The following is an 11162-nucleotide window of genomic DNA, read 5'->3' on the forward strand; positions in this document are numbered from 1 at the left end:
GCTAACTAAAATAATCTCCGAGCCTCTGTAAGTCCCTGCTGCAACAGGGTAGGGTCTGAATAAATTTAAGTAAACTCTTTATTAGCAAACTGTAATTCTATAGCCTTTGTATTAGACAAAAAGACCTAAGAAGACAGAATTGTAATCTCGAGATCTACACTGCGTCTAGCATAAAGTAGAGGCTTAACAAAAACTTACTGAATGAACGGATGAACGAAAATTTAATTAATTAAACTCTAATATGTTATTTCAGTTAGAACAGTCATAAAGAGTGTAAGATCTAGGGAGAGTTTTCCCAAATCCAATGACTTGTCTCTATTTGTTGTTGTCTTTTTTTGTAAAAGTCTAAACACCCAGCGTAATGGCAGTGCTGACCCTGCCCCCTCATTCACAGCCAACCACCGCCCTCTCCCAGGTTGTGGACATTTTCCAAGCCTTGAATCAGTAGTTGTTAATACTGGCCCCAAGATACTATTTGGCAATTAGCGACCTTCATGTAAATACACTTTTAGCTTTAGTGCCACCCTGCTGGAAAGCCTTCCCTTTTTTGCCTGCCCTGGGAAGTCCTCAAGGTGGGTCATCATTGCGTGGGAGACATTATTTATTTCAATATTTGGATGCTGCATACTCTTCTCTATTCCTCTAGCCTTTCTCAGTAGAAGTTAATCTTAGGGGTAGCAATGCCCTTCCCATCTAACCTCCAAATTTCTCCCTGTATCAGAAAGGAGCCCACCACCTGTGGTTCTATGTTGGATGTGGCATCCATGTCATGCATGCCTTTTCCTCTAACGAGATAACCTATATGCAACAGGACTCTCCAAAATTAGTGTTACAACAATCTTCCGTGATTTTTGATGCCTTAGACTCAGATTTTCTCAGAAATTGTTGAGGCAGATCACAAAACTCAACAGTTTCCACTGCATTGCATGGGCCACACCCTATCTTCCTCGCATTTCAGATGATTAAGAGACTCCTTTAGTTCTGTTTTCACAAGTAGAGACTTATTAGTGTGTTCTGTCCAGCGGCCCTGTGGCAGAGCTGCACCCGCGCTCTGAGGCAAAAGCAGATTTTCAAATGGAAATGGAAACTGCTGCCTTGAATCTTTCCGGGAATATTGGCAGAAGGGCTGGGTTACAGCACCTGTAATGGATACTGCCTTAACCAAGGATTTTGGGTTTAACCAACAGAAACCCATTTCGACCCACATTAGGGGGAAATGGCACAGGGGAGGAGGATTTACCACAGTACTCATGTGCCTCACAGCATCCTGGGAAGGATGAGGACCAGAAACTCAAGAGCAGTCAGGAATTGAAGCAGAAACCTCCCCCTCAGATTTTCTCTCCCTCTCTCTCCCCACCCGCTCATTCTCAATGTCTCTCTCTCTCCCTCTCCTGTTCTCCCTCCCCCCCTCAGAGTCTCTCTCCCTCTCCCCCTCAGACACTCTCTCCCTCTCTCTCTCTCTCCCCACCCCCTCCTCTTTCTCTCTCTCCCTCTCCCTCTCTCTCTCCTTTACTCTCCTTCTCCCCCTCAGATACTCTCTTCTTCTCCCTCTCTCTCAGAGTCCCTTGGCCTGCTGCTCTCTGCACACGTTCTTTATTCAGTTACTTTGCAATGGCTGTCCTCTGCATCTCTGCACAGAAGGACCGAGCGGCTCCCTGGCCAATGTCACTTGTCGTTTCATTCATCCAAACCTAAGACTGCGCTTCCCTCAGGATCTGCTCTAAATTCCTGCGAAAGAGAATTTGACTGGCCCAGCTTTGGGGGAGGTGTCCCATCAACTCTAGCCAAACAGGTAAAGTCAAGGAAGCGCTCACCTCTGTGGGGATCAGAGTAGGAGGGGATGTGTCACAATGAACTAGAAAGAAACCTAAATACACACCTCCTGCTTCCCAGTGCTTCCTAACACTAATAAAAGGACCGTACCTAGGAGGACGAGCTAGGCTACGCTGTAACAGCAAAGAGCCTCCAAATCTCAAAAGTCCTCAAACGACAAAAGTTTCGCTCCCATTCACCCTCCCTGTCCAGGGCAGGTCAGCAGGGGGCTCTTCTCTATGTCCTCTCTGGTCAAATGGAGGAGGGCAGGGCCATGGCCGCTGCACACAGCTCTCACTTGCTTAGCCCAGAAGCAAACGTGTCACTTTCATTCATATCGCATTGGCTAAAGCAAGTCACCTGGCAACACCACATGTGACAGGGACAGGAAGGAATGATCCTGGGATGTGTCCAGCAGGAGGAGAGCTGATCATCCACAAGCAGCAGTGATGATGCCCACAAAGGTTCGTGACAAGGATGAGGAGGAAAGAAACACCTTCTTTATTCAGAAACAGCACCGAACATCGTGCCAGGGGAACAGCTAGAATCCAGCTACGCCCACTTACGTCCACTTTCAGTCTTAGCCATTTTCTTCATCTCATTTACTCCTGAGTTATCAAGGATAATAAAAATAACCAAAAATGGTTTAACTTTTATTTATATTAGCTATCTTCAAAATTAAATAAAAATGAGAAAATTAAGATTTTTAAGTTAAAGTAAAAAGATCCTATATATACCTACTTAATCTCTAGAACCATTTCTTTAAGGACTGGGTCTAAGCCAGTCACATGGGTGATATATAAATCTGTGGGACAGCAGTCCATTAAATCAATTACTACAGTGATGTAGACAATAACCTCAAGTCAATTTACCTTCTTAAATGAGATCAAAAATATTTCATTAAATAAGAGTTCTGCAACTTAAAAACCTTTATCAGTATATAAAATCTCATGACTTTTGGTTACATTTATGTCTAGAGAGATTGCCAATACTTCATTTGCTTGAATCACCATAGATATATATCATACAATAGCATTAAGTCAAAAGTGAATTGATTGTGTAGAATATATCTGATGAATTTGGATAAGGCTAAATTAAAGAAATACATGAACAATAAATATACACTAATTCCCTTCCTTAAGGTGTTTAGATGATGGATTTTGTTGTTTACAATTCATAAAGTGTCAATAACAATTTATGATTAAAACGCTGCATGGGCTACTATGCCCAACAGTCCAATAGCAAAAAAAAAATGCCTTCCCTGGACCAGCTACAACTCAGAAAGCATAGGAATAAGAACTAATGAACAACATACATCATATGAATTCCAAGGGCAATTAGTAAAGAAGGTGCTGGTGTCGTGCCGGGAGAGTGCAGCTGTGGGCACGCAAGCACATTGTTAAAAAAGCGATTCTCATTTACCATTAAAGTGCATTAGTCAACCCGATGAACAAAGCATAGATTTCAGGGCTTGTGTTTTAATTAGCTCTTCTAGTATGCATGAGCACTTGAGGCAGAATAAAGGTAGTATTTAAATTTAAACGGGGAAAGGCGATTTATTCATAAGCGGTGCTGGCACAATTGATTATGCATCTGGAAAAAACAAGGACTTTCACCTCATACCAGTTAAAAAAAAATTCCAAATAAATTAAACGCTTACAGATAAAATTAATGGATTAATCTAAAATCTAAGAAATACATAGGAAAATATTTTTGTAAACTGGGAGTGGAGACTTTTCCAAGCTAGACAGGAAATCTAAAAGCCATAAAGGAAAATATTTGATGACACAAAATTTAAGCAGTTTGGCTCAGCAGAAGATACCATTAAAAAACCCAAACAATATGCACTGAAAAAGAATGCAATCCAGATGGCCCATAAAAGGTTATTATTCATAAAATACATAAGGCTCCTACATATTGATAAGAAGAAAACACGATCAATCAAAAAATGGACAAAGGCTGCATATGAATAGGCCAGTGGCAGAAGAACAAAATAAATGGTCACAGAGGAGATGCTCTCCCTCATGACGAGTCAAGAAAATGCAAATTAAATAAAAGCAAGATGCCCTTGTACAGTGGTCAGATTGTCAGAAACTTAGAAGAGCAATAATAGCCACATGGCGAACCCAAGAGAAACAGACCCTCAGACTCCGCTATGAGAACATCCACAGTCACAAGCGCAGCCCAGGAAGCTATGCTCTGACCCACCAGTCCTACTTCTGGCTACTTACACTTAAAAGCAGTAAATAAAAGCTCTGGTGCAGAATAAAAACATGCCAACTGCAGCTTTGTTAGAAGCAGCCAAACAACTGCATTTCCTTCCGTAGGAAGCAGACGGAAGCCGCAGCAAATCCTTTTCTGAATTAAGCAGGATATGAATAAATTATGAAAAAATATTTAAAAGACATGCTCATACGTGTGTGTATACATACCTATATAAAACTTGGCAGAATCTTGCCTAAGCAAGAATAAGACTTTGATCTGCATTTTTAAAAATTCAGAGACTACCCAAACATTTAGGTTAACAGTGACCTAAAAGAAATCTTTTAAAATAGAGTTTTAAAAACTAATAATGCTAACTACTTGTCCAAAAGTCATATTTCTTAACACAATGGAAACCCTCTCCCTTTCTCAATTTTTCTTTCTGTTTATTAGTCTTAAAATCCTAAATCAAAGTTTCAGGGGGGTGGTCTTTTACAAATGGGCCTGGTTTCTAATATAAATTATGACATGTTTGTTTAATATAATCCTACATGGTAAGTAAATTACCCCTTGCAGTAAATTAAGCATTTGATAATTTAACAGTTTCAGCCCTTTAGGGAAGCAATTAGAGCAGTGGAGAGGGATCTGACACATTTACGAGGACGGTAACGCCGGCTTCCAACTAGCCCAGTGTGTGCAAGGAAGCAGCCTCCTTGACTGGCAGAATTAGATTCGACATGTTCATGTCCGGAGATTAAAATACTCTGTTACTGCTATAGCCTTTTATTTTACATACTACAAAAGTATTAATGCTCATAACAGAAAATTTGGAAAATAGAGAAGAACAAGTCAATAAAATCACCCATAATGCTTCTGTCCAGAGGTCACCACTGCAAACCTTCTTGCGCATGTCCCTCTGGTGTCTGGGAAGAAGGAAGTCATGATCCATCCCAAATCAATGAAAAAAAAAACCAGAACCAGTCCACAGGAGGTACATTTATTTAATAATGGAAATATTTTTTAATATTTACTATTCTATGGTTGTTCTTACATAAACTTGTATTGTTACTCAATTTCATAGCTCATCTCTCCTTATTTCAAATGAAGCCTGTGCAGCATTAGTTTATAGGTGAGCACATTATCCTCTCATCTTTCTAGAGGACCCAGCAGGATAGTCCAGACAATACAAGCCAGCATCAGGCATGACTTTGTCTGTACTCACTGGCCACCAGGCATCACCACTCTCATGAACCCTGCCCACTCCGCGAAGCCCCATCAAGAACCCACAGTGTCACTCTGCCCCATCCACTCCAGACCAGGGTAACAGCATCGTTACCCCTCAGCACCTCACACTTCAATTCACAGGCATCTGTCAAGCCACTAATTAACGTTATTTTCATTAACTGTTCTCCACCAGAAAATTGATTTACTATCATAAAGTGACTGGGCTATTATGCAGTTCCACAAGACAGAGGTCTTCCAATAAGTAGATGCTTTCCTTCGTTTTACAAATGCTGCTCTTTCACTGGGTCACTGTTTCTGTCACTTGACCCAAAGCTCGATTGATCTGTCCCAGGTAATTCAGAGGTTTTGCTTTACTTGCAAAAAAAGGGAAAAAATGGGATCAGTTTGTTTTAAAGTGCAATCTTTGTAAGTTGCCTCATTTTTTAATTTTTTTGCCAAATTTGGATCATCATGGTTTTGTGTTTACTGTTTTGGTTGATCAGAAGTAGAAGTAATTGGAAAAGATAAGAAAACAAGAGTTTCTGAAAAAGATCTCTTTCACCCATCAAGGTTGATAATTAGCAAAAACTTTCAAGGAACTTGAATTCACCTTCAGCAAAACTCTTTCTATATACTCATTCTTCATTTTAGAGTCCTAAAATAATAAGATATGTATTTCTATAACACAGAACAAAGACAATTAGGAAAAACTACTTCCTACTAAGGGTTATAGCTTTAGAAAAGGATTAGCCAAAGAAGATAATGCTGAACCCAAAGCAGTAAACATCATAAAGCGGAGTTTTAGGAACCCAAAAAATGGGAGAGATGGTAGGCCTTTCCCAATGCCCACGTCTAAGATCTGCAAGGGACGATCAACCACGCCTGCAAATACATCAAACTCTGTCAACCAGGACCATAACTAAACTGGGTGACAGTCTCAGAAGTGAACGTTCATCTCTCTGGCCACAATCGAGTGACAATCATTATTAATACATCTAGAAAGCAAGTCCTCCTTCTGAAAGATGCACAGGCACCCCAATTATGTGAAATCCATCAGGCTGACATCAGAAAGCCACATGTGAATACAAGTCACAAAGCAAGATGAATGCTAAAGAATATCGACGAAGTTTTCATTGCTTAGCAGCATTTGGTAGGAGACCACTGAAGCGCCAAGTACTGATGCATTGTCACAGCCTGTACGAGAAACGTGGTCTCTGAATGATTCGGAAATTAAACTATGGTTCAAAAGAGTGTTTTACACTTACTAAAACTCTCCGTGATACATCTAACATTCAGAATTACAGTAAAAATCCTTCGAGAGAGGCTAATTTTTTTCTTAAAAGTTCAAGTTTATAAAATGTTCCATTTGCCCTTTTCTACCTATTGCACTTATTGCTTAAAATCCAAGCTAGAGAGAGTATCTGAATACCCAAGTGGTTACTGTAGAGATTCTGAAGGCGCTGAGCCACGATTTCCTCAAGTGGAAAGTGTTGTCTGATAGCACTTACAAAATGCTACAGGAGAAAAGCGGAAGGTTTGAAAAAGCGATCCACTCAGTCAATCTCCTAGACAGACCTCTCTCCTCCTCAGAGTAAGGTTATTTGTCAAACCAACAGGAAGTCACTAGTCACGTCTTTTAACCTGTCCTTTTGGTAGTAGTGGTTCTGATGTTCTTTAGATAATTAGATTTTCTGAATAGAAAATTATAAGATACCCTTTGAGTAGATTTTCTCCATCTAACCACAAAATGAAATATTGCAAGGAGTTAATCATACACATGCTCTCCACCACAAATGTCATCCGGCACAATGGGTGAGAAAAACAGTTACATCTGCAGCCATCACGTAAATTCAGAACATAAATAAAACAGCAGTCATCGAAGTCTGCCCACGTGTTCTGGTTACACTGCAGTGCCACACTGTCCTCGTTCTCATCCCTCCGACAGCTACCTGATCTCAGTTCTGAAAAGCTGACAGGGAAAGACCAGATTTAACAAAGGAAAAACAAATACACAGTAAAATGATGTTTCATATCTGTTCCTTCTGCATGCTAGAGTTATATTTATCAATGTCGTCTCTGTTGATTCTCAGACACTCTAATACTAGGTTGACCTATAAAGTAAAGACAGGCCTGTTTTCATTTGAGGAGCCAGGCTCATGGGTTTTTTCAATCATCATGCATCTTACACACAGTATCTCTCAGGAGGTAATGCTATAACAATGACATGGGAAGAACAGGGTTAAAAAACTGGAGTGATCAGGTAGGATAAACACACTGCAAATACACTTAATTCCCACCAAACATGAGTAGATTTCAGTTTCTGTTAAATGAGACTGGGAAGAAAAAGAGAATCTAGACAGATTGCGGTTCTGTTGTATCATCACAAGGCCATTTCAAATATAAAATGGAAGGATTCTCTGAGGAAAAAGAATCATTTCCTTTTGCTATGAAAAACATAGTCCCCTGCACATTGTTCTCAGGATATTTCCCACCACACCCTCACCAGTCCAAACCACTGAAACACGTCAGCATTTGAGAAAGGTCAGCTCCCCTGGACGTGAGAAGAGCCTCCTTGCAAAGGGCCCTCTACTCGCTCAAGTTCACTCTCAGTACCGTCTTCCTCCATCCATGCAGCACAGTCCTACCGCTGACAGACAGGGCTGCGCCACCCTTGGGGGCAGCTCCTGGCTATAGATTATGTAGGAGCTAAAAACTGGGTGAAAGAATATTAAAAAATTAACCATCCCTTAATTCTGCTCCAGGGATAGAAGGTGGACACCCCTGATGGAAAAAGAAGCTTTTCTGTGAAAATTATTCCTGTTGCAGGAAATATTCGTTCAATTTTACTCTTTTAATTACATAAAAAAAGCTGAAATGATATCTTCCTAGGTGACTAGGATGAATTCAGAATTCCTATTTACCACTTATATCTCTGCACATGAAAATTATTTGGAAGCAACTATCAAACTCTGCATTCATTCAAATCTTTTGTTGCAGAGTTTTCAAAGGAGATGCTACAATTCAGTTATTTCAGCGTCTTTGCTTATGAAGAGCCATTCTGGTTAGAGGAAAAGAATAAACACTTGCCGACTAAAAATGATGCACTTAGTACCAGTCTCTATGGGAGATACAAAAGCAAAAGAGGGCCTCCCCTAAGGGAGCCTACAGAAAGGATGGAGAGAGGAAATGGAAGCAGGCATTGCTGACGCCCAGGCCTGGCCTGAGGGCCTAATCAGTCAGTGTGTTCCCTCCTCCCATCACCAGTGACTGGTTTAAAGCCAGACACAGACCAAGTCAGGCCAAACTGGAGCCCACCTGGGACGCCGGCTGTGGGGACTCCACCTGGGGTGCCGGCCAGAGGCCCGGACACGCATGCACTCAGCAAACCTCTGCTCCAGATGGACCCTATCAGGCCCCCTTGTAGACGGCAGATGTAAGCCTCACAGGAAAACAAAAGCAAAGGAAGGGAAGAGACAGACAGCGGAGCATCTGGATTCAACCACGCCTAAGTCAGACCCACCCCGGACTTGTTAGTTATCTGAGTCAATGAACCTCTTTTTAGTTTAAGGCAGTTTGAGCTGGGGTTTCTGCCTCTTGCAAACAAGAGTTCTAATTAGCTCCCCACCCCACCCGCGAGCCTAACAGTCGTAACCGGAGTAAAGCCTCACTTCCATGTACTGGTGCCTTGCCTGCTCCCAATTATGGTCCTAGCCCTAAGCCTTGTAGCCCATTCCTCACGCCTTCCTAGCATTTCTATACCCAATTTTGAGTGACACTCCAACTCTGAGACTGGTCCCTAAAATGTGGGCATAACCTACCCTCCAACTCCAACTTGGACCCGTCTTTTTTCCTTTGGGGAGAAAGAAAACCTACGCAGTACGCACATCCCCACATAAACACGTGCAAACCACCACAAGAATCATAGATGTGGAGGTGGAGATACACTGCCAGGGCACCTCCTCCTACCTCCTATCCAATGCAGAAATGTTGTCTTCTCGTCCCTGGCCGAGAAGCAACCAGCCTCTGATTAAATACTTCCAGAGACAGGAAGCTCACTACCTCAACCACCAAGTGTTTCATCGATGGACAGCTTCCATATCTGAGAAGTGACATTTTTATACCAAAATAAACATATCTCTCCCTGAAAGTTCCACTGCTTTATGCTACTTCTGCTAAATAGAGCAACAAAGGGTAAGTTTCCTTTCTTCTCTACTTGTCAGTGCTTCAAATATTTGAAGACAATTAACATGTCTCCTTTTGTGTGTATTTTTCCACAGTTCTTTCAGCTATTTCTTAAAATACATGACTGCCAGATCCTTTAACATCCTGATTTCCCTTGTCTAGGCACAGCCTAGTCTGTCAACATCCTTTTTAAAAAGATTATCCCTCCCACCCACCCCACCAGTGAATGACCCTTACAGGCATCTGAAAGGCCCAGAAAACTGTGAGCCGGTCACTTCCAAAGGGCTGAACATCTCATTTATGACAACAAATCTTAAGATTTCATTGGCTGTTTTTCCCTTAGCAAACACACCACATGCTTGATTGACAATTTTAGTACAATTCCTGACACAACCAGAAAGTTTGTGGCATTGAAGCTCCTGGTGATGAAAAACCTCCAGAATTTTTTCGCAAGAACATGCTGCAATGAGAATCTTTCCCTTCCTTTCCTACTTTGGGTAAGGGGTAGTCTGGTCTTTGTCTGTTTTTTTAGCCTAAGCTCCAAGACAGGACCAGCTGGTTTGTCCGTCACTGTAGAGCCACCAGAACAGGGTCTAGCACGTGGTGGGGGTTCAATAAAGGCTATGAACTAAACAAATTGAAATTCAGGAAATTCGATCCATTGCTGTTTACTTAATTTTTTAAATATCCTTGAGATTCAGTTAGTTGAGGTCATTTGCAGTCTAAACTCAGCATTCATTATACTTCTTAATTCACGTTCCCTCTAAATTTAATAAGTCTGCCTTGTTTAGCATTACCTAAGACACTGATGGAAACACCGGACAGGCTGGAGCCAAGGTTGGAGGCCTACATTTTAGTACTCAGCAAAAGACACTGGTTGAGGTGACACTGAGCCATTATCCAGACTCTAACACAGTAACTCCGGTTAGATTTTACCATCTCACTTCTAGGGGCTTTTTAAAATGCTTTGTTGAAATCAAAACACAGTATCTAGTAGGCTGAATATTATGAAATTGCTGTTTTTCTAGATTAAAAATTTCCAATATCAGCAATTTCATGTGGCTGAACCTAACTGAAAGCACCCCCATATAGCTAGCCAATGTTTTGTTTATTAAGCTACCAGGACTTTCCTTAGAGAATCTACACTGGTTCTATTCTGCTGTGCCCAGAATCTACTATCTTCTACCTCTGAAATCAAGATGTCTGCCCAAGTCTTCTCCAACTAACAGCTCTCCTATTCAGGTCCCTTCTTCACTTAGGATGCCATTTGCTTGAACCTAGAGACCAAAACCCATTCAATGTGACTGAGTGTTGGTCTCCTACCAATGCCTCTGTGTATCTTGGGCTCTCCTTGCACTTAAAGTATGTTTGACCATTTATGGTCCAAAGACTATTCTCCTTACAGAGCCCTTACATACATAAGACTTCCTCAAAATAAATCCCTATTCCTCGTGGAGCTAGATAAGTAGCATTTTACAGCGCCTCAATAATTGTAAATATTAAGGTATTTCTACGAGTAAATACCAAGGTGATAATTTGCACTATTATGCAATGCCTCCTCTATCCCAAAAGCATCAAATGACCACAGTGCTACTAAGTCAAAAAAAAAAATTCCGTAAGATAAGATTGCATGTGACCTTTCAACTATAAACATGAATTTTAAAGTCAGTGAAAAATATCATTGAGATAGTTTCAAAGCTGTTGAACATGAATTCAAAATGAAGGCACCAACACATGGAATA

This window comes from Equus caballus, chromosome 19 (assembly GCF_041296265.1).
Source record: "Equus caballus isolate H_3958 breed thoroughbred chromosome 19, TB-T2T, whole genome shotgun sequence".
NCBI lineage: Eukaryota > Metazoa > Chordata > Mammalia > Perissodactyla > Equidae > Equus > Equus caballus.